The sequence below is a fragment of the Taudactylus pleione genome, unplaced genomic scaffold, assembly GCF_031769625.1.
Source record: "Taudactylus pleione unplaced genomic scaffold, aTauple2 ptg000073l, whole genome shotgun sequence".
Classification (NCBI taxonomy): domain Eukaryota; kingdom Metazoa; phylum Chordata; class Amphibia; order Anura; family Myobatrachidae; genus Taudactylus; species Taudactylus pleione.
Window position 1 is genome coordinate 6419196 of NW_028284475.1, and position 24951 is coordinate 6444146.

Here is a 24951-nt window from a genome sequence, read left to right on the forward strand (position 1 = left end):
ACAGCCAACAGCCCCACACCCTCTCCCTCCACTCTCCTGTGTGATATTGGCCTCCTCCTAATGGTGTTTTAGTACACAGCCAATAGCCCCCACACTCTCTCCCTCCACTCTCCTGTGTGATATTGGCGTCCTCCTAATGGTGTTTTATTACACAGTGCACAGTCCCACACCCTCTCCCTCCACTCTCCTGTGTGATATTGGCGTCCTCCTAATGGTGTTTTAGTACACAACCCACAGTCCCACACTCTCCCTCCACTCTCCTTTGTGATATTGGCATCCTCCTAATGGTGATTTAGTACACAGCACACAGTCCCACACCCTCTCCCTCCACTCTCCTGTGTGATATTGGCCTCCTCCTAAAGTTGTTTTAGTACACAGCGCACAGTTCCTCCCCCTCTCCCTCCACTCTCCTGTGTGATATTGGCATCCTCCTAATGGTGTTTTAGTACACAGCCCACAGTCCCACACTCTCTCCCTCCACTCTCCTGTGTGATATTGGCGTCCTCCTATTGGTGTTTTAGTACACAGTGCACAGTCCCTCACCCTCTCCCTCCACTCTCCTGTGTGATATTGCCGTCCTCCTAATGGTGTTTTAGTACACAGCCCACAGTCCCACACTCTCTCCCTCCACTCTCCTGTGTGATATTGGCGGCCTCCTAATGGTGTTTTAGTACACAGTGCACAGTCCCTCACCCTCTCCCTCCACTCTCCTGTGTGATATTGGCGTCCTCCTAATGGTGTTTTAGTACACAGCCCACAGTCGCACACTCACTCCCTCCACTCTCCTGTGTGATATTGGTGTCCTCCTAATGGCGTTTTAGTACACAGCCAACAGCCCCACACTCTCTCCCTCCACTCTCCTGTGTGATATTGGCGTCCTCCTAATGGTGTTTTAGTACACAGCCAACAGCCCCACAGCCTCTCCCTCCACTCTCCTGTGTGATATTGGCGTCCTCCTAATGGTGTTTTAGTACACAGCCCACAGTCCCACACTCTCTCCCTCCACTCTCCTGTGTGATATTGGCGTCCTACTAATGGTGTTTTATTACACAGTGCACAGTCCCTCACCCTCTCCCTCCACTCTCCTGTGTGATATTGGTGTCCTCCCAATGTTGTTTTAGTACACAGCCAACAGCCCCACAGCCTCTCCCTCCACTCTCCTGTGTGATATTGGCGTCCTCCTAATGGTGTTTTAGTACACAGCCCACAGTCCCACACTCTCTCCCTCCACTCTCCTGTGTGATATTGGCGTCCTCCTAATGGTGTTTTATTACACAGTGCACAGTCCCACACCCTCTCCCTCCACTCTCCTGTGTGATATTGGCCTCCTCCTAAAGGTGTTTTAGTACACAGTCCACAGTCCCTCACCCTCTCCCTCCACTCTCCTGTGTGATATTGGCATCCTTCTAATGGCGTTTTAGTACACAGCCAACAGTCCCACACCCTCTCCCTCCACTCTCCTGTGTGATATTGGCGTCCTCCTAATGGTGTTTTAGTACACAACCCACAGTCCCACACCCTCTCCCTCCACTCTCCTGTGTGATATTGGTGTCCTCCTAATGGCATTTTAGTACACAGCCAACAGCCCCACACCCTCTCCCTCCACTCTCCTGTGTGATATTGGCCTCCTCCTAATGGTGTTTTAGTACACAGCCAATAGCCCCCACACTCTCTCCCTCCACTCTCCTGTGTGATATTGGCGTCCTCCTAATGGTGTTTTATTACACAGTGCACAGTCCCTCACCCTCTCCCTCCACTCTCCTGTGTGATATTGGCGTCCTCCCAATGGTGTTTTAGTACACAGCCCACAGTCGCGCACTCACTCTGTCCACTCTCCTGTGTGATATTGGTGTCCTCCTAAAGGTGTTTTAGTACACAGCGCACAGTCCTACACTCTCTCCCTCCACTCTCCGGTTTGATATTGGCGTCCTCCTATTGGCGTTTTAGTACACAGCCCACAGTCCCACACCCTCTCCCTCCACTCTCCTGTGTGATATTGGCATCCTTCTAATGGCGTTTTAGTACACAGCCAACAGTCCCACACTCTCCCTCCACTCTCCTGTGTGATATTGGCGTCCTCCTAATGGTGTTTTAGTACACAACCCACAGTCCCACACCCTCTCCCTCCACTCTCCTGTGTGATATTGGTGTCCTCCTAATGGCATTTTAGTACACAGCCAACAGCCCCACACTCTCTCCCTCCACTCTCCTGTGTGATATTGGCGTCCTCCTAATGGTGTTTTATTACACAGTGCACAGTCCCACACCCTCTCCCTCCACTCTCCTGTGTGATATTGGCGTCCTCCTAATGGTGTTTTAGTACACAACCCACAGTCCCACACTCTCCCTCCACTCTCCTTTGTGATATTGGCATCCTCCTAATGGTGATTTAGTACACAGCACACAGTCCCACACCCTCTCCCTCCACTCTCCTGTGTGATATTGGCCTCCTCCTAAAGGTGTTTTAGTACACAGCGCACAGTCCTACACTCTCTCCCTCCACTCTCCGGTTTGATATTGGCGTCCTCCTAATAGCATTTTAGTACACAGCACACAGTCCCACACTCTCTCCCTCCACTCTCCTGTGTGATATTGGCATCCTCCTATTGGCGTTTTAGTACACAGCCCACAGTCCCACACCCTCTCCCTCCACTCTCCTGTGTGATATTGGCATCCTTCTAATGGCGTTTTAGTACACAGCCAACAGTCCCACACTCTCCCTCCACTCTCCTGTGTGATATTGGCGTCCTCCTAATGGTGTTTTAGTACACAACCCACAGTCCCACACCCTCTCCCTCCACTCTCCTGTGTGATATTGGTGTCCTCCTAATGGCATTTTAGTACACAGCCAACAGCCCCACACCCTCTCCCTCCACTCTCCTGTGTGATATTGGCCTCCTCCTAATGGTGTTTTAGTACACAGCCAATAGCCCCCACACTCTCTCCCTCCACTCTCCTGTGTGATATTGGCGTCCTCCTAATGGTGTTTTATTACACAGTGCACAGTCCCACACCCTCTCCCTCCACTCTCCTGTGTGATATTGGCGTCCTCCTAATGGTGTTTTAGTACACAACCCACAGTCCCACACTCTCCCTCCACTCTCCTTTGTGATATTGGCATCCTCCTAATGGTGATTTAGTACACAGCACACAGTCCCACACCCTCTCCCTCCACTCTCCTGTGTGATATTGGCCTCCTCCTAAAGTTGTTTTAGTACACAGCGCACAGTTCCTCCCCCTCTCCCTCCACTCTCCTGTGTGATATTGGCATCCTCCTAATGGTGTTTTAGTACACAGCCCACAGTCCCACACTCTCCCTCCACTCTCCTTTGTGATATTGGCATCCTCCTAATGGTGTTTTAGTACACAGCGCACAGTTCCTCCCCCTCTCCCTCCACTCTCCTGTGTGATATTAGCGTCCTCCTAATGGTGTACACAGCACACAGTCCCTCACCCTCTCCCTCCACTCTCCTGTGTGATATTGGCCTCCTCCTAATGGTGTTTTAGTACACAGTGCACAGTCCCTCACCCTCTCTGTCCACTCTCCTGTGTGATATTGGCGTCCTTCCAATGGTGTTTTAGTACACAACCCACAGTCCCACACCCTCTACCTCCACTCTCCTGTGTGATATTGGCGTCCTCCTAATGGTGTTTTAGTACACAGTGCACAGTCCCTCACCCTCTCCCTCCACTCTCCTGTGTGATATTGGCGTCCTATGTACTATATAGACTTGTGCATTAGAGGCACGTTACATCACCCTCAGACTATAAATGTGATTGGCTATAGATTATATGCTATGTACTATATAGACTTGTGCATTAGAGGTACGTTACATCACCCTCAGACTATAAATGTGATTGGCCATAGATTATATGATATGTACTATATAGACTTGTGCATTACAGGCACGTTACATCACCCTCAGACTATAAATGTGATTGGCCATAGATTATATGATATGTACTATATAGACTTGTGCATTACAGGCACGTTACATCACCCTCAGACTATAAATGTGATTGGCCATAGATTATATGCTATGTACTATATAGACTTGTGCATTAGAGGCATGTTACATCACCCTCAGACTATAAATGTGATTGGCCATAGATTATATGCTATGTTCTATATAGACTTGTGCATTACAGGCACGTTACATCACTCTCAGACTATAAATGTGATTGGCCATAGATTATATGCTATGTACTATATAGACTTGTGCATTACAGGCACGTTACATCACCCTCAGACTATAAATGTGATTGGTCATAGATTATGTGCTATGTACTATATAGACTTGTGCATTACAGGCACGTTACATCACCCTCAGACTATAAATGTGATTGGCCATAGATTATATGCTATGTACTATATAGACTTGTGCATTAGAGGTACGTTACATCACCCTCAGACTATAAATGTGATTGGCCATAGATTATATGATATGTACTATATAGACTTGTGCATTACAGGCACGTTACATCACCCTCAGACTATAAATGTGATTGGCCATAGATTATATGATATGTACTATATAGACTTGTGCATTACAGGCACGTTACATCACCCTCAGACTATAAATGTGATTGGCCATGGATTATATGCTATGTACTATATAGACTTGTGCATTAGAGGCACGTTACATCACCCTCAGACTATAAATGTGATTGGCCATAGATTATATGCTATGTTCTATATAGACTTGTGCATTACAGGCACGTTACATCACTCTCAGACTATAAATGTGATTGGCCATAGATTATATGCTATGTTCTATATAGACTTGTGCATTACAGGCACGTTACATCACCCTCAGACTATAAATGTGATTGGCCATAGATTATATGATATGTACTATATAGACTTGTGCATTAGAGGCACGTTACATCACCCTCAGACTATAAATGTGATTGGCCATAGATTATATGCTATGTACTATATAGACTTGTGCATTACAGGCACGTTACATCACCCTCAGACTATAAATGTGATTGGCCATAGATTATATGCTATGTTCTATATAGACTTGTGCATTAGAGGCACGTTAAATCACCCTCAGACTATAAATGTGATTGGCCATAGATTATATGCTATGTACTATATAGACTTGTGCATTACAGGCACGTTACATCACCCTCAGACTATAAATGTGATTGGCCATAGATTATATGCTATGTACTATATAGACTTGTGCATTACAGGCACGTTACATCACCCTCAGACTATAAATGTGATTGGCCATAGATTATATGCTATGTTCTATATAGACTTGAGCATTAGGAGTGTCTGAGAACCGCGCTGTAAATATGAATTATGAGAAGCTTCCCGCCTGTTGCTGCAATGTAACATTATAGCTATAAAGACTTTCTTGGTTAAAGATTCTGTAACATCTGATTATTGGGAAGAGAATAAACCCTGAAATTGTGTAGTGTAAATAAATGTACTTGCAGAGCTTCCTGTGCACTAGAGTACCATCGTTTGTGTCTGTGACCCTCCGGGGAGGACTTATAACTACTATTAATGTACTAGATTGGAATGATGAGAGTGTAAGGTGTTTCTAAAATGAATCCATTATGCTAAATGTGAATTTTAGTGCCTCCACCCAAGCTTATGTAATAGATAGTGTGAATATTTATTTTGGACCTGCTTGGGAAAGCCCAAAATTAGTGTAAAGCAGTGTATTAATGTGCTATGATGTATACATCTACATTGATCTTTTTTTTATATATATAATTTCCTTCTTTTACAGGATTCATTGTACACGTAGAACTTTCCTCCAATAACAGGTAAGTGATCACACAGTAACTGTACATTTATAGAATGTTTATACTGTGAAAGAGAATCATAAAATAACAAGATAGCGATGATAAATTCCAACCTTAAAACAGTTCCTGCATTGCACAAATTAATCTATACACTTCTTATACATTTATACCTCAGCACATTCTACTGATTCTGTGCATACAGTATTATATGGTAGTAAGTTGTGTAACGATCTATCGCTTACATCGCTGAGAGGGCTCCATTCAATTGATCGCGAAGTAAATAGCGCCAGGAGAGAGAACCCAGCGCTATTCAATTCTGGGCGCTGTTAGGTCAGGGAATGTCCATTCTTTCACCCCTCGCTCCTTCAACAGGATGTTTAGTTGTGAGAACGGGCATCCTCCGACTAAACTTCCCGGCACAATGCTGTTTTCCCGGCGCTAAGGGCAGAAAACGGCATCGCACCTTGACTTTTGTTGTATTTCTGCTCACATTCCAGGAAGAAATCCTTAGTGGGGCTTTGCAGTGCGCTGAGTTGAATAGCTCCTGGAGCTCATTCCTGGCGCTATTCAATTCACGTTGAAATGAATCGAACCCAGTGTGTTCGCACATTTGTTTACTCCCGCAGTCGCTAGCAATGGTCACCAGGTTTGATGTGCACAGGCACAAAGTCCCAAACACTCTCCTGTGTGATATTGGCGTCCTTCTAATGGCATTTTAGTACACAGTGCACAGTCCCACACCCTCTCCCTCCACTCTCCTGTGTGATATTGGCATCCTCCTAATGGTGATTTAGTACACAGCGCACAGTTCCTCCCCCTCTCCCTCCACTCTCCTGTGTGATATTAGCGTCCTCCTAATGGTGTACACAGCACACAGTCCCTCACCCTCTCCCTCCACTCTCCTGTGTGATATTGGCCTCCTCCTAATGGTGTTTTAGTACACAGTGCACAGTCCCTCACCCTCTCTGTCCACTCTCCTGTGTGATATTGGCGTCCTTCCAATGGTGTTTTAGTACACAACCCACAGTCCCACACCCTCTACCTCCACTCTCCTGTGTGATATTGGCGTCCTCCTAATGGTGTTTTAGTACACAGTGCACAGTCCCTCACCCTCTCCCTCCACTCTCCTGTGTGATATTGGCGTCCTCCCAATGGTGTTTTAGTACACAGCCCACAGTCGCGCACTCACTCTGTCCACTCTCCTGTGTGATATTGGTGTCCTCCTAAAGGTGTTTTAGTACACAGCGCACAGTCCTACACTCTCTCCCTCCACTCTCCGGTTTGATATTGGCGTCCTCCTAATAGCATTTTAGTACACAGCACACAGTCCCACACTCTCTCCCTCCACTCTCCTGTGTGATATTGGCATCCTCCTATTGGCGTTTTAGTACACAGCCAACAGTCCCACACCCTCTCCCTCCACTCTCCTGTGTGATATTGGCATCCTTCTAATGGCGTTTTAGTACACAGCCAACAGTCCCACACTCTCCCTCCACTCTCCTGTGTGATATTGGCGTCCTCCTAATGGTGTTTTAGTACACAACCCACAGTCCCACACCCTCTCCCTCCACTCTCCTGTGTGATATTGGTGTCCTCCTAATGGCATTTTAGTACACAGCCAACAGCCCCACACCCTCTCCCTCCACTCTCCTGTGTGATATTGGCCTCCTCCTAATGGTGTTTTAGTACACAGCCAATAGCCCCCACACTCTCTCCCTCCACTCTCCTGTGTGATATTGGCGTCCTCCTAATGGTGTTTTATTACACAGTGCACAGTCCCACACCCTCTCCCTCCACTCTCCTGTGTGATATTGGCGTCCTCCTAATGGTGTTTTAGTACACAACCCACAGTCCCACACTCTCCCTCCACTCTCCTTTGTGATATTGGCATCCTCCTAATGGTGATTTAGTACACAGCACACAGTCCCACACCCTCTCCCTCCACTCTCCTGTGTGATATTGGCCTCCTCCTAAAGGTGTTTTAGTACACAGCGCACAGTCCTACACTCTCTCCCTCCACTCTCCGGTTTGATATTGGCGTCCTCCTAATAGCATTTTAGTACACAGCACACAGTCCCACACTCTCTCCCTCCACTCTCCTGTGTGATATTGGCATCCTCCTATTGGCGTTTTAGTACACAGCCCACAGTCCCACACCCTCTCCCTCCACTCTCCTGTGTGATATTGGCATCCTTCTAATGGCGTTTTAGTACACAGCCAACAGTCCCACACTCTCCCTCCACTCTCCTGTGTGATATTGGCGTCCTCCTAATGGTGTTTTAGTACACAACCCACAGTCCCACACCCTCTCCCTCCACTCTCCTGTGTGATATTGGTGTCCTCCTAATGGCATTTTAGTACACAGCCAACAGCCCCACACCCTCTCCCTCCACTCTCCTGTGTGATATTGGCCTCCTCCTAATGGTGTTTTAGTACACAGCCAATAGCCCCCACACTCTCTCCCTCCACTCTCCTGTGTGATATTGGCGTCCTCCTAATGGTGTTTTATTACACAGTGCACAGTCCCACACCCTCTCCCTCCACTCTCCTGTGTGATATTGGCGTCCTCCTAATGGTGTTTTAGTACACAACCCACAGTCCCACACTCTCCCTCCACTCTCCTTTGTGATATTGGCATCCTCCTAATGGTGATTTAGTACACAGCACACAGTCCCACACCCTCTCCCTCCACTCTCCTGTGTGATATTGGCCTCCTCCTAAAGTTGTTTTAGTACACAGCGCACAGTTCCTCCCCCTCTCCCTCCACTCTCCTGTGTGATATTGGCATCCTCCTAATGGTGTTTTAGTACACAGCCCACAGTCCCACACTCTCTCCCTCCACTCTCCTGTGTGATATTGGCGTCCTCCTATTGGTGTTTTAGTACACAGTGCACAGTCCCTCACCCTCTCCCTCCACTCTCCTGTGTGATATTGCCGTCCTCCTAATGGTGTTTTAGTACACAGCCCACAGTCCCACACTCTCTCCCTCCACTCTCCTGTGTGATATTGGCGGCCTCCTAATGGTGTTTTAGTACACAGTGCACAGTCCCTCACCCTCTCCCTCCACTCTCCTGTGTGATATTGGCGTCCTCCTAATGGTGTTTTAGTACACAGCCCACAGTCGCACACTCACTCCCTCCACTCTCCTGTGTGATATTGGTGTCGTCCTAATGGCGTTTTAGTACACAGCCAACAGCCCCACACTCTCTCCCTCCACTCTCCTGTGTGATATTGGCGTCCTCCTAATGGTGTTTTAGTACACAGCCAACAGCCCCACAGCCTCTCCCTCCACTCTCCTGTGTGATATTGGCGTCCTCCTAATGGTGTTTTAGTACACAGCCCACAGTCCCACACTCTCTCCCTCCACTCTCCTGTGTGATATTGGCGTCCTACTAATGGTGTTTTATTACACAGTGCACAGTCCCTCACCCTCTCCCTCCACTCTGCTGTGTGATATTGGTGTCCTCCCAATGTTGTTTTAGTACACAGCCAACAGCCCCACAGCCTCTCCCTCCACTCTCCTGTGTGATATTGGCGTCCTCCTAATGGTGTTTTAGTACACAGCCCACAGTCCCACACTCTCTCCCTCCACTCTCCTGTGTGATATTGGCGTCCTCCTAATGGTGTTTTATTACACAGTGCACAGTCCCACACCCTCTCCCTCCACTCTCCTGTGTGATATTGGCCTCCTCCTAAAGGTGTTTTAGTACACAGTCCACAGTCCCTCACCCTCTCCCTCCACTCTCCTGTGTGATATTGGCATCCTTCTAATGGCGTTTTAGTACACAGCCAACAGTCCCACACCCTCTCCCTCCACTCTCCTGTGTGATATTGGCGTCCTCCTAATGGTGTTTTAGTACACAACCCACAGTCCCACACCCTCTCCCTCCACTCTCCTGTGTGATATTGGTGTCCTCCTAATGGCATTTTAGTACACAGCCAACAGCCCCACACCCTCTCCCTCCACTCTCCTGTGTGATATTGGCCTCCTCCTAATGGTGTTTTAGTACACAGCCAATAGCCCCCACACTCTCTCCCTCCACTCTCCTGTGTGATATTGGCGTCCTCCTAATGGTGTTTTATTACACAGTGCACAGTCCCTCACCCTCTCCCTCCACTCTCCTGTGTGATATTGGCGTCCTCCCAATGGTGTTTTAGTACACAGCCCACAGTCGCGCACTCACTCTGTCCACTCTCCTGTGTGATATTGGTGTCCTCCTAAAGGTGTTTTAGTACACAGCGCACAGTCCTACACTCTCTCCCTCCACTCTCCGGTTTGATATTGGCGTCCTCCTATTGGCGTTTTAGTACATAGCCCACAGTCCCACACCCTCTCCCTCCACTCTCCTGTGTGATATTGGCATCCTTCTAATGGCGTTTTAGTACACAGCCAACAGTCCCACACTCTCCCTCCACTCTCCTGTGTGATATTGGCGTCCTCCTAATGGTGTTTTAGTACACAACCCACAGTCCCACACCCTCTCCCTCCACTCTCCTGTGTGATATTGGTGTCCTCCTAATGGCATTTTAGTACACAGCCAACAGCCCCACACCCTCTCCCTCCACTCTCCTGTGTGATATTGGCCTCCTCCTAATGGTGTTTTAGTACACAGCCAATAGCCCCCACACTCTCTCCCTCCACTCTCCTGTGTGATATTGGCGTCCTCCTAATGGTGTTTTATTACACAGTGCACAGTCCCACACCCTCTCCCTCCACTCTCCTGTGTGATATTGGCGTCCTCCTAATGGTGTTTTAGTACACAACCCACAGTCCCACACTCTCCCTCCACTCTCCTTTGTGATATTGGCATCCTCCTAATGGTGATTTAGTACACAGCACACAGTCCCACACCCTCTCCCTCCACTCTCCTGTGTGATATTGGCCTCCTCCTAAAGGTGTTTTAGTACACAGCGCACAGTCCTACACTCTCTCCCTCCACTCTCCGGTTTGATATTGGCGTCCTCCTAATAGCATTTTAGTACACAGCACACAGTCCCACACTCTCTCCCTCCACTCTCCTGTGTGATATTGGCATCCTCCTATTGGCGTTTTAGTACACAGCCCACAGTCCCACACCCTCTCCCTCCACTCTCCTGTGTGATATTGGCATCCTTCTAATGGCGTTTTAGTACACAGCCAACAGTCCCACACTCTCCCTCCACTCTCCTGTGTGATATTGGCGTCCTCCTAATGGTGTTTTAGTACACAACCCACAGTCCCACACCCTCTCCCTCCACTCTCCTGTGTGATATTGGTGTCCTCCTAATGGCATTTTAGTACACAGCCAACAGCCCCACACCCTCTCCCTCCACTCTCCTGTGTGATATTGGCCTCCTCCTAATGGTGTTTTAGTACACAGCCAATAGCCCCCACACTCTCTCCCTCCACTCTCCTGTGTGATATTGGCGTCCTCCTAATGGTGTTTTATTACACAGTGCACAGTCCCACACCCTCTCCCTCCACTCTCCTGTGTGATATTGGCGTCCTCCTAATGGTGTTTTAGTACACAACCCACAGTCCCACACTCTCCCTCCACTCTCCTTTGTGATATTGGCATCCTCCTAATGGTGATTTAGTACACAGCACACAGTCCCACACCCTCTCCCTCCACTCTCCTGTGTGATATTGGCCTCCTCCTAAAGTTGTTTTAGTACACAGCGCACAGTTCCTCCCCCTCTCCCTCCACTCTCCTGTGTGATATTGGCATCCTCCTAATGGTGTTTTAGTACACAGCCCACAGTCCCACACTCTCTCCCTCCACTCTCCTGTGTGATATTGGCGTCCTCCTATTGGTGTTTTAGTACACAGTGCACAGTCCCTCACCCTCTCCCTCCACTCTCCTGTGTGATATTGCCGTCCTCCTAATGGTGTTTTAGTACACAGCCCACAGTCCCACACTCTCTCCCTCCACTCTCCTGTGTGATATTGGCGGCCTCCTAATGGTGTTTTAGTACACAGTGCACAGTCCCTCACCCTCTCCCTCCACTCTCCTGTGTGATATTGGCGTCCTCCTAATGGTGTTTTAGTACACAGCCCACAGTCGCACACTCACTCCCTCCACTCTCCTGTGTGATATTGGTGTCCTCCTAATGGCGTTTTAGTACACAGCCAGCAGCCCCACACTCTCTCCCTCCACTCTCCTGTGTGATATTGGCGTCCTCCTAATGGTGTTTTAGTACACAGCCAACAGCCCCACAGCCTCTCCCTCCACTCTCCTGTGTGATATTGGCGTCCTCCTAATGGTGTTTTATTACACAGTGCACAGTCCCTCACCCTCTCCCTCCACTCTCCTGTGTGATATTGGTGTCCTCCCAATGTTGTTTTAGTACACAGCCAACAGCCCCACAGCCTCTCCCTCCACTCTCCTGTGTGATATTGGCGTCCTCCTAATGGTGTTTTAGTACACAGCCCACAGTCCCACACTCTCTCCCTCCACTCTCCTGTGTGATATTGGCGTCCTCCTAATGGTGTTTTATTACACAGTGCACAGTCCCACACCCTCTCCCTCCACTCTCCTGTGTGATATTGGCCTCCTCCTAAAGGTGTTTTAGTACACAGTCCACAGTCCCTCACCCTCTCCCTCCACTCTCCTGTGTGATATTGGCATCCTTCTAATGGCGTTTTAGTACACAGCCAACAGTCCCACACCCTCTCCCTCCACTCTCCTGTGTGATATTGGCGTCCTCCTAATGGTGTTTTAGTACACAACCCACAGTCCCACACCCTCTCCCTCCACTCTCCTGTGTGATATTGGTGTCCTCCTAATGGCATTTTAGTACACAGCCAACAGCCCCACACCCTCTCCCTCCACTCTCCTGTGTGATATTGGCCTCCTCCTAATGGTGTTTTAGTACACAGCCAATAGCCCCCACACTCTCTCCCTCCACTCTCCTGTGTGATATTGGCGTCCTCCTAATGGTGTTTTATTACACAGTGCACAGTCCCACACCCTCTCCCTCCACTCTCCTGTGTGATATTGGCATCCTCCTAATGGTGTTTTAGTACACAACCCACAGTCCCACACTCTCCCTCCACTCTCCTTTGTGATATTGGCATCCTCCTAATGGTGATTTAGTACACAGCACACAGTCCCACACCCTCTCCCTCCACTCTCCTGTGTGATATTGGCCTCCTCCTAAAGTTGTTTTAGTACACAGCGCACAGTTCCTCCCCCTCTCCCTCCACTCTCCTGTGTGATATTGGCATCCTCCTAATGGTGTTTTAGTACACAGCCCACAGTCCCACACTCTCTCCCTCCACTCTCCTGTGTGATATTGGCGTCCTCCTAATGGTGTTTTAGTACACAGTGCACAGTCCCTCACCCTCTCCCTCCACTCTCCTGTGTGATATTGCCGTCCTCCTAATGGTGTTTTAGTACACAGCCCACAGTCCCACACTCTCTCCCTCCACTCTCCTGTGTGATATTGGCGGCCTCCTAATGGTGTTTTAGTACACAGTGCACAGTCCCTCACCCTCTCCCTCCACTCTCCTGTGTGATATTGGCGTCCTCCTAATGGTGTTTTAGTACACAGCCCACAGTCGCACACTCACTCCCTCCACTCTCCTGTGTGATATTGGTGTCCTCCTAATGGCGTTTTAGTACACAGCCAACAGCCCCACACTCTCTCCCTCCACTCTCCTGTGTGATATTGGCGTCCTCCTAATGGTGTTTTAGTACACAGCCAACAGCCCCACAGCCTCTCCCTCCACTCTCCTGTGTGATATTGGCGTCCTCCTAATGGTGTTTTAGTACACAGCCCACAGTCCCACACTCTCTCCCTCCACTCTCCTGTGTGATATTGGCGTCCTACTAATGGTGTTTTATTACACAGTGCACAGTCCCTCACCCTCTCCCTCCACTCTCCTGTGTGATATTGGCGTCCTCCCAATGTTGTTTTAGTACACAGCCAACAGCCCCACAGCCTCTCCCTCCACTCTCCTGTGTGATATTGGCGTCCTCCTAATGGTGTTTTAGTACACAGCCCACAGTCCCACACTCTCTCCCTCCACTCTCCTGTGTGATATTGGCGTCCTCCTAATGGTGTTTTATTACACAGTGCACAGTCCCACACCCTCTCCCTCCACTCTCCTGTGTGATATTGGCCTCCTCCTAAAGGTGTTTTAGTACACAGTCCACAGTCCCTCACCCTCTCCCTCCACTCTCCTGTGTGATATTGGCCTCCTCCTAATGGTGTTTTAGTACACAACCCACAGTCCCACACTTTCCCTCTACTCTCCTGTGTGATATTGGCATCCTCCTAATGGTGATTTAGTACACAGCGCACAGTTCCTCCCCCTCTCCCTCCACTCTCCTGTGTGATATTGGCGTCCTCCTAATGGTGTTTTAGTACACAACCCACAGTCCCACACTCACTCCCTCCACTCTCCTGTGTGATATTGGTGTCCTCCTAATGGCATTTTAGTACACAGCCAACAGCCCCACACCCTCTCCCTCCACTCTCCTGTGTGATATTGGCCTCCTCCTAATGGTGTTTTAGTACACAGCCAATAGCCCCACACTCTCTCCCTCCACTCTCCTGTGTGATATTGGCCTCCTCCTAATGGTGTTTTAGTACACAGCCCACAGTCGCGCACTCACTCTGTCCACTCTCCTGTGTGATATTGGCATCCTTCTAATGGCGTTTTAGTACACAGCCAACAGTCCCACACCCTCTCCCTCCACTTTCCTGTGTGATATTGGCGTCCTCCTAATGGTGATTTAGTACACAGCCCACAGTCCCACACTCTCCCTCCACTCTCCTGTGTGATATTGGCATCCTCCTAATGGTGATTTAGTACACAGCACACAGTTCCTCCCCCTCTCCCTCCACTCTCCTGTGTGATATTGGCGTCCTCCTAATGGTGTTTTAGTACACGACCCACAGTCCCACACTCACTCCCTCCACTCTCCTGTGTGATATTGGTGTCCTCCTAATGGCATTTTAGTACACAGCCAACAGCCCCACACCCTCTCCCTCCACTCTCCTGTGTGATATTGGCCTCCTCCTAAAGGTGTTTTAGTGCACAGTTCCTCCCCCTCTCCCTCCACTCTCCTGTGTGATATTGGCCTCCTCCTAATGGTGTTTTAGTACACAGCCCACAGTCCCACACTCTCTCCCTCCACTCTCCTGTGTGATATTGGCGTCCTCCTAATGGTGTTTTAGTACACAGCCAACAGCCCCACACTCTCTCCCTCCACTCTCCTGTGTGATATTGGCGTCCTCCTAATGGTGTTTTATTGCACAGTCCCTCACCCTCTCCCTCCACTCTCCTGTGTGATATTGGCGTCCTCCCAATGTTGTTTTAGTACACAGTGCACAGTCCCACACCCTCTCCCTCCTCTCTCCTGTGTGATATTGGCCTCCTCCTAAAGGTGTTTTAGTACACAGCCCACAGTCCCTCACCCTCTCCCTCCACTCTCCTATGTGATATTGGCCTCCTCCTAAAGGTGTTTTAGTACACAGCACACAGCCCCACACCCTCTCCCTCCACTCTCCTGTGTGATATTGGCCTCCTCCTAATGGTGTTTTAGTACACAGCCAATAGCCCCACACTCTCTCCCTCCACTCTCCTGTTTGATATTGGCGTCCTCCCAATAGCGTTTTAGTACACAGCGCACAGTCCCACACCCTCTCCCTCCACTCTCCTGTGATATTTACATCCTCCTAATGGCGTTTTAGTACACAGCCCACAGTCCCATGCCCTCTCCCTCCACTCTCCTGTGTGATATTGGCGTCCTCCTAATGGTGTTTTAGTACACAGCTCACAGTCCCACACCCTCTCCCTCCACTCTCCTGTGTGATATTGGCGTCCTCCCAATTGTGTTTTAGTACACAACCCACAGTCCCACACCCTCTCCCGCCACTTTCCTGTGTGATATTGTCCTCCTCCTAATGGTGTTTTAGTACACAGCCAACAGTCCCACACCCTCTCCCTCCACTCTCCTGTGTGATATTGGCCTCCTCCTAATGGTGTTTTAGTACACAGCGCACAGTCCCACACCCTCTCCGCCCACTTTCCTGTGTGATATTGGCGTCCTCCTAATGGTGTTTTAGTACACAGCACTCAGTCCCACACCCTCTCCCTCCACTCTCCTGTGTGATATTGGCTTCCTCCTAATGACGTTTAGTACACAGCGCACAGTCCCACACCCTCTCCCTGCACTCTCCTGTGTAATATTGGCGTACTCCTAATGGTGATTTAGTACACAGCCCACAGTCCCACACCCTCTCCCTCCACTCTCCTGTGTGATATTGGTATCCTCCTAATGGTGTTTTAGTACACAGCCCACAGTCCCACACCCTCTCCCTCCACTCTCCTGTGTGATATTGGCGTCCTCCTAATGGCGTTTTAGTACACAGTGCACAGTCCCACACCCTCTCCCTCCACTCTCCTGTGTGAAATGGCGCCTGATTATGAGGGAAGAACTTTATTGTATACAATCCAAAAATTGCGAGATCTGACGCAGGTAAGATGACGTTTAGTCTCATTCTTGGATCCAAAATTGGTGGGTAGACTCGAGCCGGGGCTCTGATCCCCTAAGTTCAGGTGTGTTCTGTTCCTGGTAATACCAAATTGCTCATCTCTACATTTAACCCACACCTCTTCAATACAGTTTGGGAATAATCAGTCAGCCCTGCCTGTTATCACATGTGGTGTACTAACACGCCAGTATATTATATAGCCTGCTATTACCACACCATGCAGCTCTAAATGTCGCTAAACCCTTTTGTTGTGGGTTAATGAGCAGCAGCCATGTAATATTTCTAGGCCTGAGCTCACATGTCTTTTGGTTGTATCTATTATGTAATGGACACAGTATAACACCCAGACTTCATGTAAAAAAAGAAAATGATTAGGTTTTATTAAAAGATATATATAATAAAAAGATGTTTCCAGATGTTGTTTTTTTTTACATGTATATAATAGAAAGATATTTTTAGATGGTTTTTTCAAATATATATAAAAGAAATATGTTTCCAGATGTTTTTCTTTAAATATATAAAAAGAAAGATGTTTTCCAGATGTTTTTTTAATCCATATAATAAAGATGTTTCCAGATGTTTTTGGAATTTTTGCGTCCTCAGCGTCTTCCACTAGATGTGATAGGTGGGAATCTGCTCCCGGAGCGCTGAGTGCAGGCTGATGTTGCAGCGCGTCTGTCCTGTACAAGGAAAACAGCGCAGTGTAAGACACAGTATTATTATATTAGTACAGTTTCCCTGGTGACAATACCTTCCCGCTCAGGTTATCACAGTGTAGGGGAAAGAGGGACTCTCACATAGAGGGTGTAACACCAATAGGCGGCACGGCTTTATGCAGGATCCCTTGCGTTAGGCCTACTGACTCTCGCGTTAGCATAGGGTAATAAATATGGCTTCCGAGGCTGCCGGCAAGTACATGCGTCTCAGAATCATCCCTTATATGGGAAAGCCCTTCTTACGTATGTCACTTCTATTCCAGATGTAGGAATCAGCATCGTACTGACCACTCAGCCAATTACAACTATGAAACAGGGACACGTTCAGGGACAAACCTCTGATACCTGGGACTGTCTCTGAAATTAGAGAGAGTTGGCAATAATAATGGGGCACAGTTAGTAGGAAAGTAAAATAATTACCTGAGTGACAGGGAAGCTCCTCTTCTCACGCCCAGGGGGCTGAGGAATCCTGGAGCTGGCGACGGTAGTAACTGGGATCTGGTGTTTCTCTCCCAGCTGTATAGCATGCCCAATTGTCATCAGGTCATGCTGGTGTCTGGTGGTGTGGAATCCTGCCTCAGACAGCTGCAATGTAAGCACATAGTTACTGCCTTACTAATACACCCTCCATATGGGTTATGTCCTGCACTGAGTGACCCTGACAATGTGATGTTCCATTCGGCTCCCTGGCTGACATCTCATTGACCGCCTGGGCCAGCTCTTTGCATAAAGCAGGGACATTTTTAGGGACAAATCATTTAAATCTGGGATTATCCCTGAAATTAGGGCTAGCTGGCAATTATAATGGGGCACAAAGTCAGAATGTACAATAATGACCTCTATCACAGGAACGATCAGCAGCCTTCTTGGTGCCGGGCGAGGATACTTTGGGCCAGGTCTGCAGGTTTGGGTTCCCTGATGTCTGATGTTGGTGGGATCAGTTCCTGCCACGTCTGGCCAGTTCCTGGGCTGTGACATGCCTGAGTTATTAGCCTGTAACACAAGCACATGGTTACTGCCTCAGTAATAACTGTCTCCATATGAGAGCGGTGTATGACCTGCACTGAGTGACCATGACCACATAATGTCCTCTCTATGGCAATTATAATAGTGTACAAAGCCAGAATGTGAGATTATTACCTTTATCTTAGGTAACCTCAGTGCCTCGCCTGCTGCGGGATGAGGAACCTTCAGGCCATTTGATTTTATACCCTGTGGCCTCGGGTTTAGTCTCACAGGGTGACCAATGACCTCCAGGTCTGATGGACATCCTACGGTTCTCCGTCCTAACTGAGAAACCTGCAACAAAAGGACACAGTTACCATAATAATAAATACACTGTACAGCAGAACACAGGTAGGTGACCAGCACGGTGTCACCATGACAATGTAACTTGCTCCCTCTCACCAGGCTTTTATCTGCCCTAGTGACGGTCTGGCTGCGCAAGCTGTATGGTGCCACCAGTTAGGACCACAGTAGCTATGAGACTATCGGTGAGTCCCATGTGAGACGATGTTTTGAAATAGTCTTTTAGTAGGCAAAACCAGGTTGATTTTGCCTACTAAAAGACTGCTACTTTAAACAATTGGGCAGTCTAGCACGGGACTCGCCGATGTCTCAAAGCCGCAACCTGTTACATTTACCCCCAGGTGTCTGCCAGAAATGTTTTTGTGAAGAGTAAATGAATTAAGATGAAACCAGCACAACTTACCTGGCCTGAGGTCAGAGGTCCTGGAAATGACCGCAAGAAACCTGGGCCTGGCTGTCTCCAATAGAAATTATCATTCGCTTTAGAAGCGCACATTGTTCGGTGCCCATTCGGGCTGACTTGAGGGAACATCCCTCAAGCAAAGTGTTATGTCCTCCCTCTTCCACTACTAGACTCACACTCACCTGGGCTTTGTGTTGTCAGTTGCTTTGTTCAGCTGAGATCCGCTGTCTCTGTGACATCACAGTGCTGTAGAACATGCTGTGACATCACTAGATTCTATTTTCCATGTTTTAATGAAGTTATAGATTAATATTATTATTTACAAAATAGAGAATCAGCCCATTAAACGCGTTTGACACACATCCACCAGTGCCTATATGTGTATCCAAAATAAATGTAACTATGAAACCACTATGACCTGGGCACTATAACCACTGACTAGGAATAGACACAATCAATCACAACAGGACTATGAAAGACTTGTATAATATTATTCATTCTCTATCCTGATAATAGGTGATAATACCCATCACCTGTACAATGTAATATTATTACTGGTGTTGTTACATAACGCTCTTTATATATGTCACTGATTTGTATACTGCTCATCTTCGGGTATATTTACTAAAGTGTGGAATGTTGCCCATAGCAACCAATCAGATTTGAGCTATTATCTTCTATAAGGTGCTAGATAATTGTTCTCTGTAACTTCCCTGGACAACATGTGGATAAAACTGATGCTAGAATAGAGAATAGAAGTAAATGTATCAGAACAGATTAGTGAGTTTTCATATCAATGTACAGATGTGTCCTATATTACTGTTACTTCAGTCACTGCAATAGCCCTTCCCAGCGCGCCAGTTCCCATGTGACGTGGCCCGCGCTGAGCGCCTTCTGCACTCAAAATGTGCGTCTTATGTTTGTATAATTAAAACGCATAGAAGCGACAAAACTACATTGAGGTAATAAAGCTGCAGGATCACAACCAGGCATTAATATTTACATGTAATAGGAAATATGAACGATTTGCAAAGTGGACGTCACATCCAGGTTACCGGTTTTCTGGCGGACGATGTTTTCTCCGGATTATCCATGTTATTTCGTCATACTCGCCAACTCTCCCTCATTGTCAGGGAGACTCCGTGAAATAGCAGCAATCTCCCTGTCTCCCTGATTGCATCCCCATTATGAAGCGGTTATATTAAATATAACAAAGATCTATACATTCAAATAGGATCATTAGCATCATTTCCCTGCATTATATATAAGGCACAACGGGCCTGATTCACCAAGGATGGCTATTGCGATCGCAGCTGCGGCTACGCACGTAGTTAAACTACGATAGTATGCTAATTCATTGCGATCGCTATGCCATCGCAGCACTACACTTTACCTTACACTCATCCGTAATGTTTAGCAAGTCTGTGAAACCATCAGTAACACCGAGTACCTTCGCAGCCTCACTCACACTTGCACAAGCCCAGACCTTACTCCGGAATTGCTAACTTCCTTGCACGCTATGAGTACTCAGGCTGTGTATGGCATCGCATTGGATAATTTATGCACATCCCTGTAACGGCGTTCAAACGCACCATCACGCCCAGGGCCGGATTTACCGCCAGGCAACGTAGGCGACCGCCCATATTGTATATTTTGTAGTGTGGGCTAGGAATGACCATCCAATGGTTCCCTCGTAATAGGAAAAAAACAAAACATTGCAGTGTCACCATCGGACCTTCCCCATCATTGGTCTGTCATCGATTGATGGCAAACTCATCAAGCATCTCTAGCAAACCATCGATGGCCGTCTCTGTTCTGGGGGGTATGCAGATGATTGTTACAGTGCGTGCTGGGTAAAAGCCATGGAGGGAGATAGAGATGTGGAATTATACTAGTATTCCTGCATTTCATAATACATTAGGAAAGTAACAAATAATAATTAAAAAAAATCTCTGCAAATTAAAAAAAACCTAATGAATCATAAAAACTACAAGTTATTGGTATTAATGCAAACAATAAAGATAGCTGAATGAAGTGACTGTATATTTGTGTAATTATCTGACTGACTGACTGAATGAATATAATTATTTTGAAATATGATCTTCTATATCCTCTAACAAGAGCTATACATGTTCCGCATTCAACATATCGGGGCTGCTCCTGGGCGGTGACTAGAATGTGACTAAGCTGCAGCACAGAGAGGCTCCGCCTTATGGGCGTGTCAGGGGCGTGTCACTGTGGTTGTGTATACAGGCACATAATCGCTCACTACTCTTAGTAAGGGAGTGCGCTACTGTGCACACTCCATTTTGTTCCTCCAGGGAGGCTTCATTCCAGGGTGTTTCAAGAGAGGAGGGGGCCACGTGTGCAGTCTCTCTCCAGGGCCCCCTCCTCTCGCTCCGCCGGCCAGCAGCGCCGCACTGGTAACCTCTGGGCACTAGAGTGTTCCCAGAGTGTACAACACATGTGCAGGGGTTTTCCCTACTGCGCATGTGCAAAATGCCAGGAAAATGGCCGCAGCTGACATTTTCCAGGCAATTTTAACAGCGGAACTCCGGAGGCGGAGTGGTAAGTATTAAAAATATGGGTGCAGGGTGTGCGATGTGGGCCCCACTGGACCCCAGGGGTACATGTACCCTGCACCCATTATAGAAACGCCCCTGCTTCATTCCCTGTTCCAAGATGGCCGCCATGTTAGTGCTGAGCATGTACGGGGTCATCTTGTCTTTACTGTGAGAGAGTGACACAGTGGGAGATGGATGTCTAACACTTAGCACTGAGAGACTCAGCCAATTATCCTGGTATAACCGCTGTTCCAGCATCCTGCACCGCTACCCGCAAGCTGTATACACTCACCAGGCTATAATAACCCATCCTACTGGCTAAGCACATTGGATGTCTGTAGTGATAAGGCATCGGCTGGTGTGTACATAGCGCTGCCATACCACCGTAACACACAGACACAGATGCTGATGGCCCATTATGATGGTATATCACAGTGATGTTCCTTTTGTGTTTGCCTAATGTTAATGATGAGATCTGAATGATAATAATATACCCATTGCAGAACGTTACCTAGATCCTATAAGTGAGGCTCATGAAGAATTGGGCGTAAACACAATTTGTGCCGTTTTCAGGACGTATTTTACGCTTGTGCATTACAGGCACGTTACATCACCCTCAGACTATAAATGTGATTGGCCATAGATTATATACTATGTTCTATATAGACTTGTGCTTTACAGGCACGTTACATCACCCTCAGACTATAAATGTGATTGGCCATAGATTATATGCTATGTACTATATAGACTTGTGCATTACAGGCACGTTACATCACCCTCAGACTATAAATGTGATTGGCCATAGATTATATGCTATGTACTATATAGACTTGTACTTTAGAGGCACGTTACATCACCCTCAGACTATAAATGTGATTGGCCATAGATTATATGCTATGTACTATATAGACTTGTGCATTACAGGCACGTTACATCACCCTCAGACTATAAATGTGATTGGCCATAGATTATATGCTATGTACTATATAGACTTGTGCATTAGAGGCATGTTACATCACCCTCAGACTATAAATGTGATTGGCCATAGATTATATGCTATGTACTATATAGACTTGTGCATTACAGGCATGTTACATCACCCTCAGACTATAAATGTGATTGGCCATAGATTATATGCTATGTTCTATACAGACTTGAGCATTAGGAGTGTCTGAGAACCGCGCTGTAAATATGAATTATGAGAAGCTTCCCGCCTGTTGCTGCAATGTAACATTATAGCTATAAAGACTTTCTTGGTTAAAGATTCTGTAACATCTGATTATTGGGAAGAGAATAAACCCTGAAATTGTGTAGTGTAAATAAATGTACTTGCAGAGCTTCCTGTGCACTAGAGTACCATCGTTTGTGTCTGTGACCCTCCGGGGAGGACTTATAACTACTATTAATGTACTAGATTGGAATGATGAGAGTGTAACGTGTTTCTAAAATGAATCCATTATGCTAAATGTGAATTTTAGTGCCTCCACCCAAGCTTATGTAATAGATAGTGTGAATATTTATTTTGGACCTGCTTGGGAAAGCCCAAAATTAGTGTAAAGCAGTGTATTAATGTGCTATGATATATACATCTACATTGATCTTTTTTTTATATATAATTTCCTTCTTTTACACGATTCATTGTACACGTAGAACTTTCCTCCAATAACAGGTAAGTGATCACACAGTAACTGTACATTTATAGAATGTTTATACTGTGAAAGAGAATCATAACATAACAAGATAGCGATGATAAATTCCAACCTTAAAACAGTTCCTGCATTGCACAAATTAATCTATACACTTCTTATACATTTATACCTCAGCACATTCTACTGATTCTGTGCATACAGTATTATATGGTATTAAGTTCTGTAACGATCTATCGCTTACATCGCTGAGAGGGCTCCATTCAATTGATCGCGAAGTAAATAGCGCCAGGAGAGAGAACCCAGCGCTATTCAATTCTGGGCGCTGTTAAGTCAGGGAATGTCCATTCTTTCACCCCTCGCTCCTTCAACAGGATGTTTAGTTGTGAGAACGGGCATCCTCCGACTAAACTTCCCGGCACAATGCTGTTTTCCCGGCGCTAAGGGCAGAAAACGGCATCGCATCTTGACTTTTGTTGTATTTCTGCTCACATTCCAGGAAGAAATCCTTAGTGGGGCTTTGCAGCGCGCTGAGTTGAATAGCTCCTGGAGCTCATTCCTGGCGCTATTCAATTCACGTTGAAATTAATCGAACCCAGTGTGTTCGCACATTTGTTTACTCCCACAGTCGCTAGCAATGGTCACCAGGTTTGATGTGCACAGGCACAAAGTCCCAAACACTCTCCTGTGTGATATTGGCGTCCTTCAAATGGCATTTTAGTACACAGTGCACAGTCCCACACCCTCTCCCTCCACTCTCCTGTGTGATATTGGCGTCCTCCCAATGGTGTTTTAGTACACAGCCCACAGTCGCGCACTCACTCTGTCCACTCTCCTGTGTGATATTGGCCTACTCCTAAAGGTGTTTTAGTACACAGCGCACAGTCCTCCACTCTCTCCCTTCACTCTCCGGTTTGATATTGGCGTCCTCCTAATAGCATTTTAGTACACAGCACACAGTCCCACACTCTCTCCCTCCACTCTCCTGTGTGATATTGGCATCCTCCTATTGGCGTTTTAGTACACAGCCCACAGTCCCACACCCTCTCCCTCCACTCTCCTGTGTGATATTGGCGTCCTCCTAATGGTGTTTTAGTACACAACCCACAGTCCCACACTCTCCCTCCACTCTCCTTTGTGATATTGGCATCCTCCTAATGGTGATTTAGTACACAGCACACAGTCCTACACCCTCTCCCTCCACTCTCCTGTGTGATATTGGCCTCCTCCTAAAGGTGTTTTAGTACACAGCGCACAGTTCCTCCCCCTCTCCCTCCACTCTCCTGTGTGATATTGGCATCCTCCTAATGGTGTTTTAGTACACAGTGCACTGTCCCTCACCCTCTCCCTCCACTCTCCTGTGTGATATTGGCGTCCTCTTAATGGTGTTTTAGTACACAACCCACAGTCCCACACTCACTCCCTCCACTCTCCTGTGTGATATTGGTGTCCTCCTAATGGCATTTTAGTACACAGCCAACAGCCCCACACCCTCTCCCTCCACTCTCCTGTGTGATATTGGCCTCCTCCTAATGGTGTTTTAGTACACAGCCAATAGCCCCACACTCTCTCCCTCCACTCTCCTGTGTGATATTGGCGTCCTCCTAATGGTGTTTTATTACACAGTGCACAGTCCCACACCCTCTCCCTCCACTCTCCTGTGTGATATTGGCATCCTCCTAATGGTGTTTTAGTACACAACCCACAGTCCCACACTCTCCCTCCGCTCTCCTTTGTGATATTGGCATCCTCCTAATGGTGATTTAGTACACAGCACACAGTCCCACACCCTCTCCCTCCACTCTCCTGTGTGATATTGGCCTCATCCTAAAGGTGTTTTAGTACACAGCCCACAGTCCCACACTCTCTCCCTCCACTCTCCTGTGTGATATTGGCGTCCTCCTAATGGTGTTTTAGTACACAGTGCACTGTCCCTCACCCTCTCCCTCCACTCTCCTGTGTGATATTGGCGTCCTCCTAATGGTGTTTTAGTACACAGCCCACAGTCGCACACTCACTCCCTCCACTCTCCTGTGTGATATTGGTGTCCTCCTAATGGCGTT

At 47.4% G+C, this 24951-nt stretch overlaps 1 protein-coding gene across 2 annotated transcripts in view; it reads left to right on the top strand.

The window, feature by feature from the left end:
- LOC148532590 (SLAM family member 8-like) overlaps positions 1-24951 on the top strand; it is a 104393-nt gene that overhangs the window by 10886 nt on the left and 68556 nt on the right. For both annotated transcript variants that reach the window (XM_088467644.1, XM_088467645.1), the window contains one exon: positions 5751-5787. The gene's annotated coding sequence lies outside the window, so the exon portion shown is untranslated. The remainder of the gene's footprint in view (positions 1-5750; positions 5788-24951) is intronic.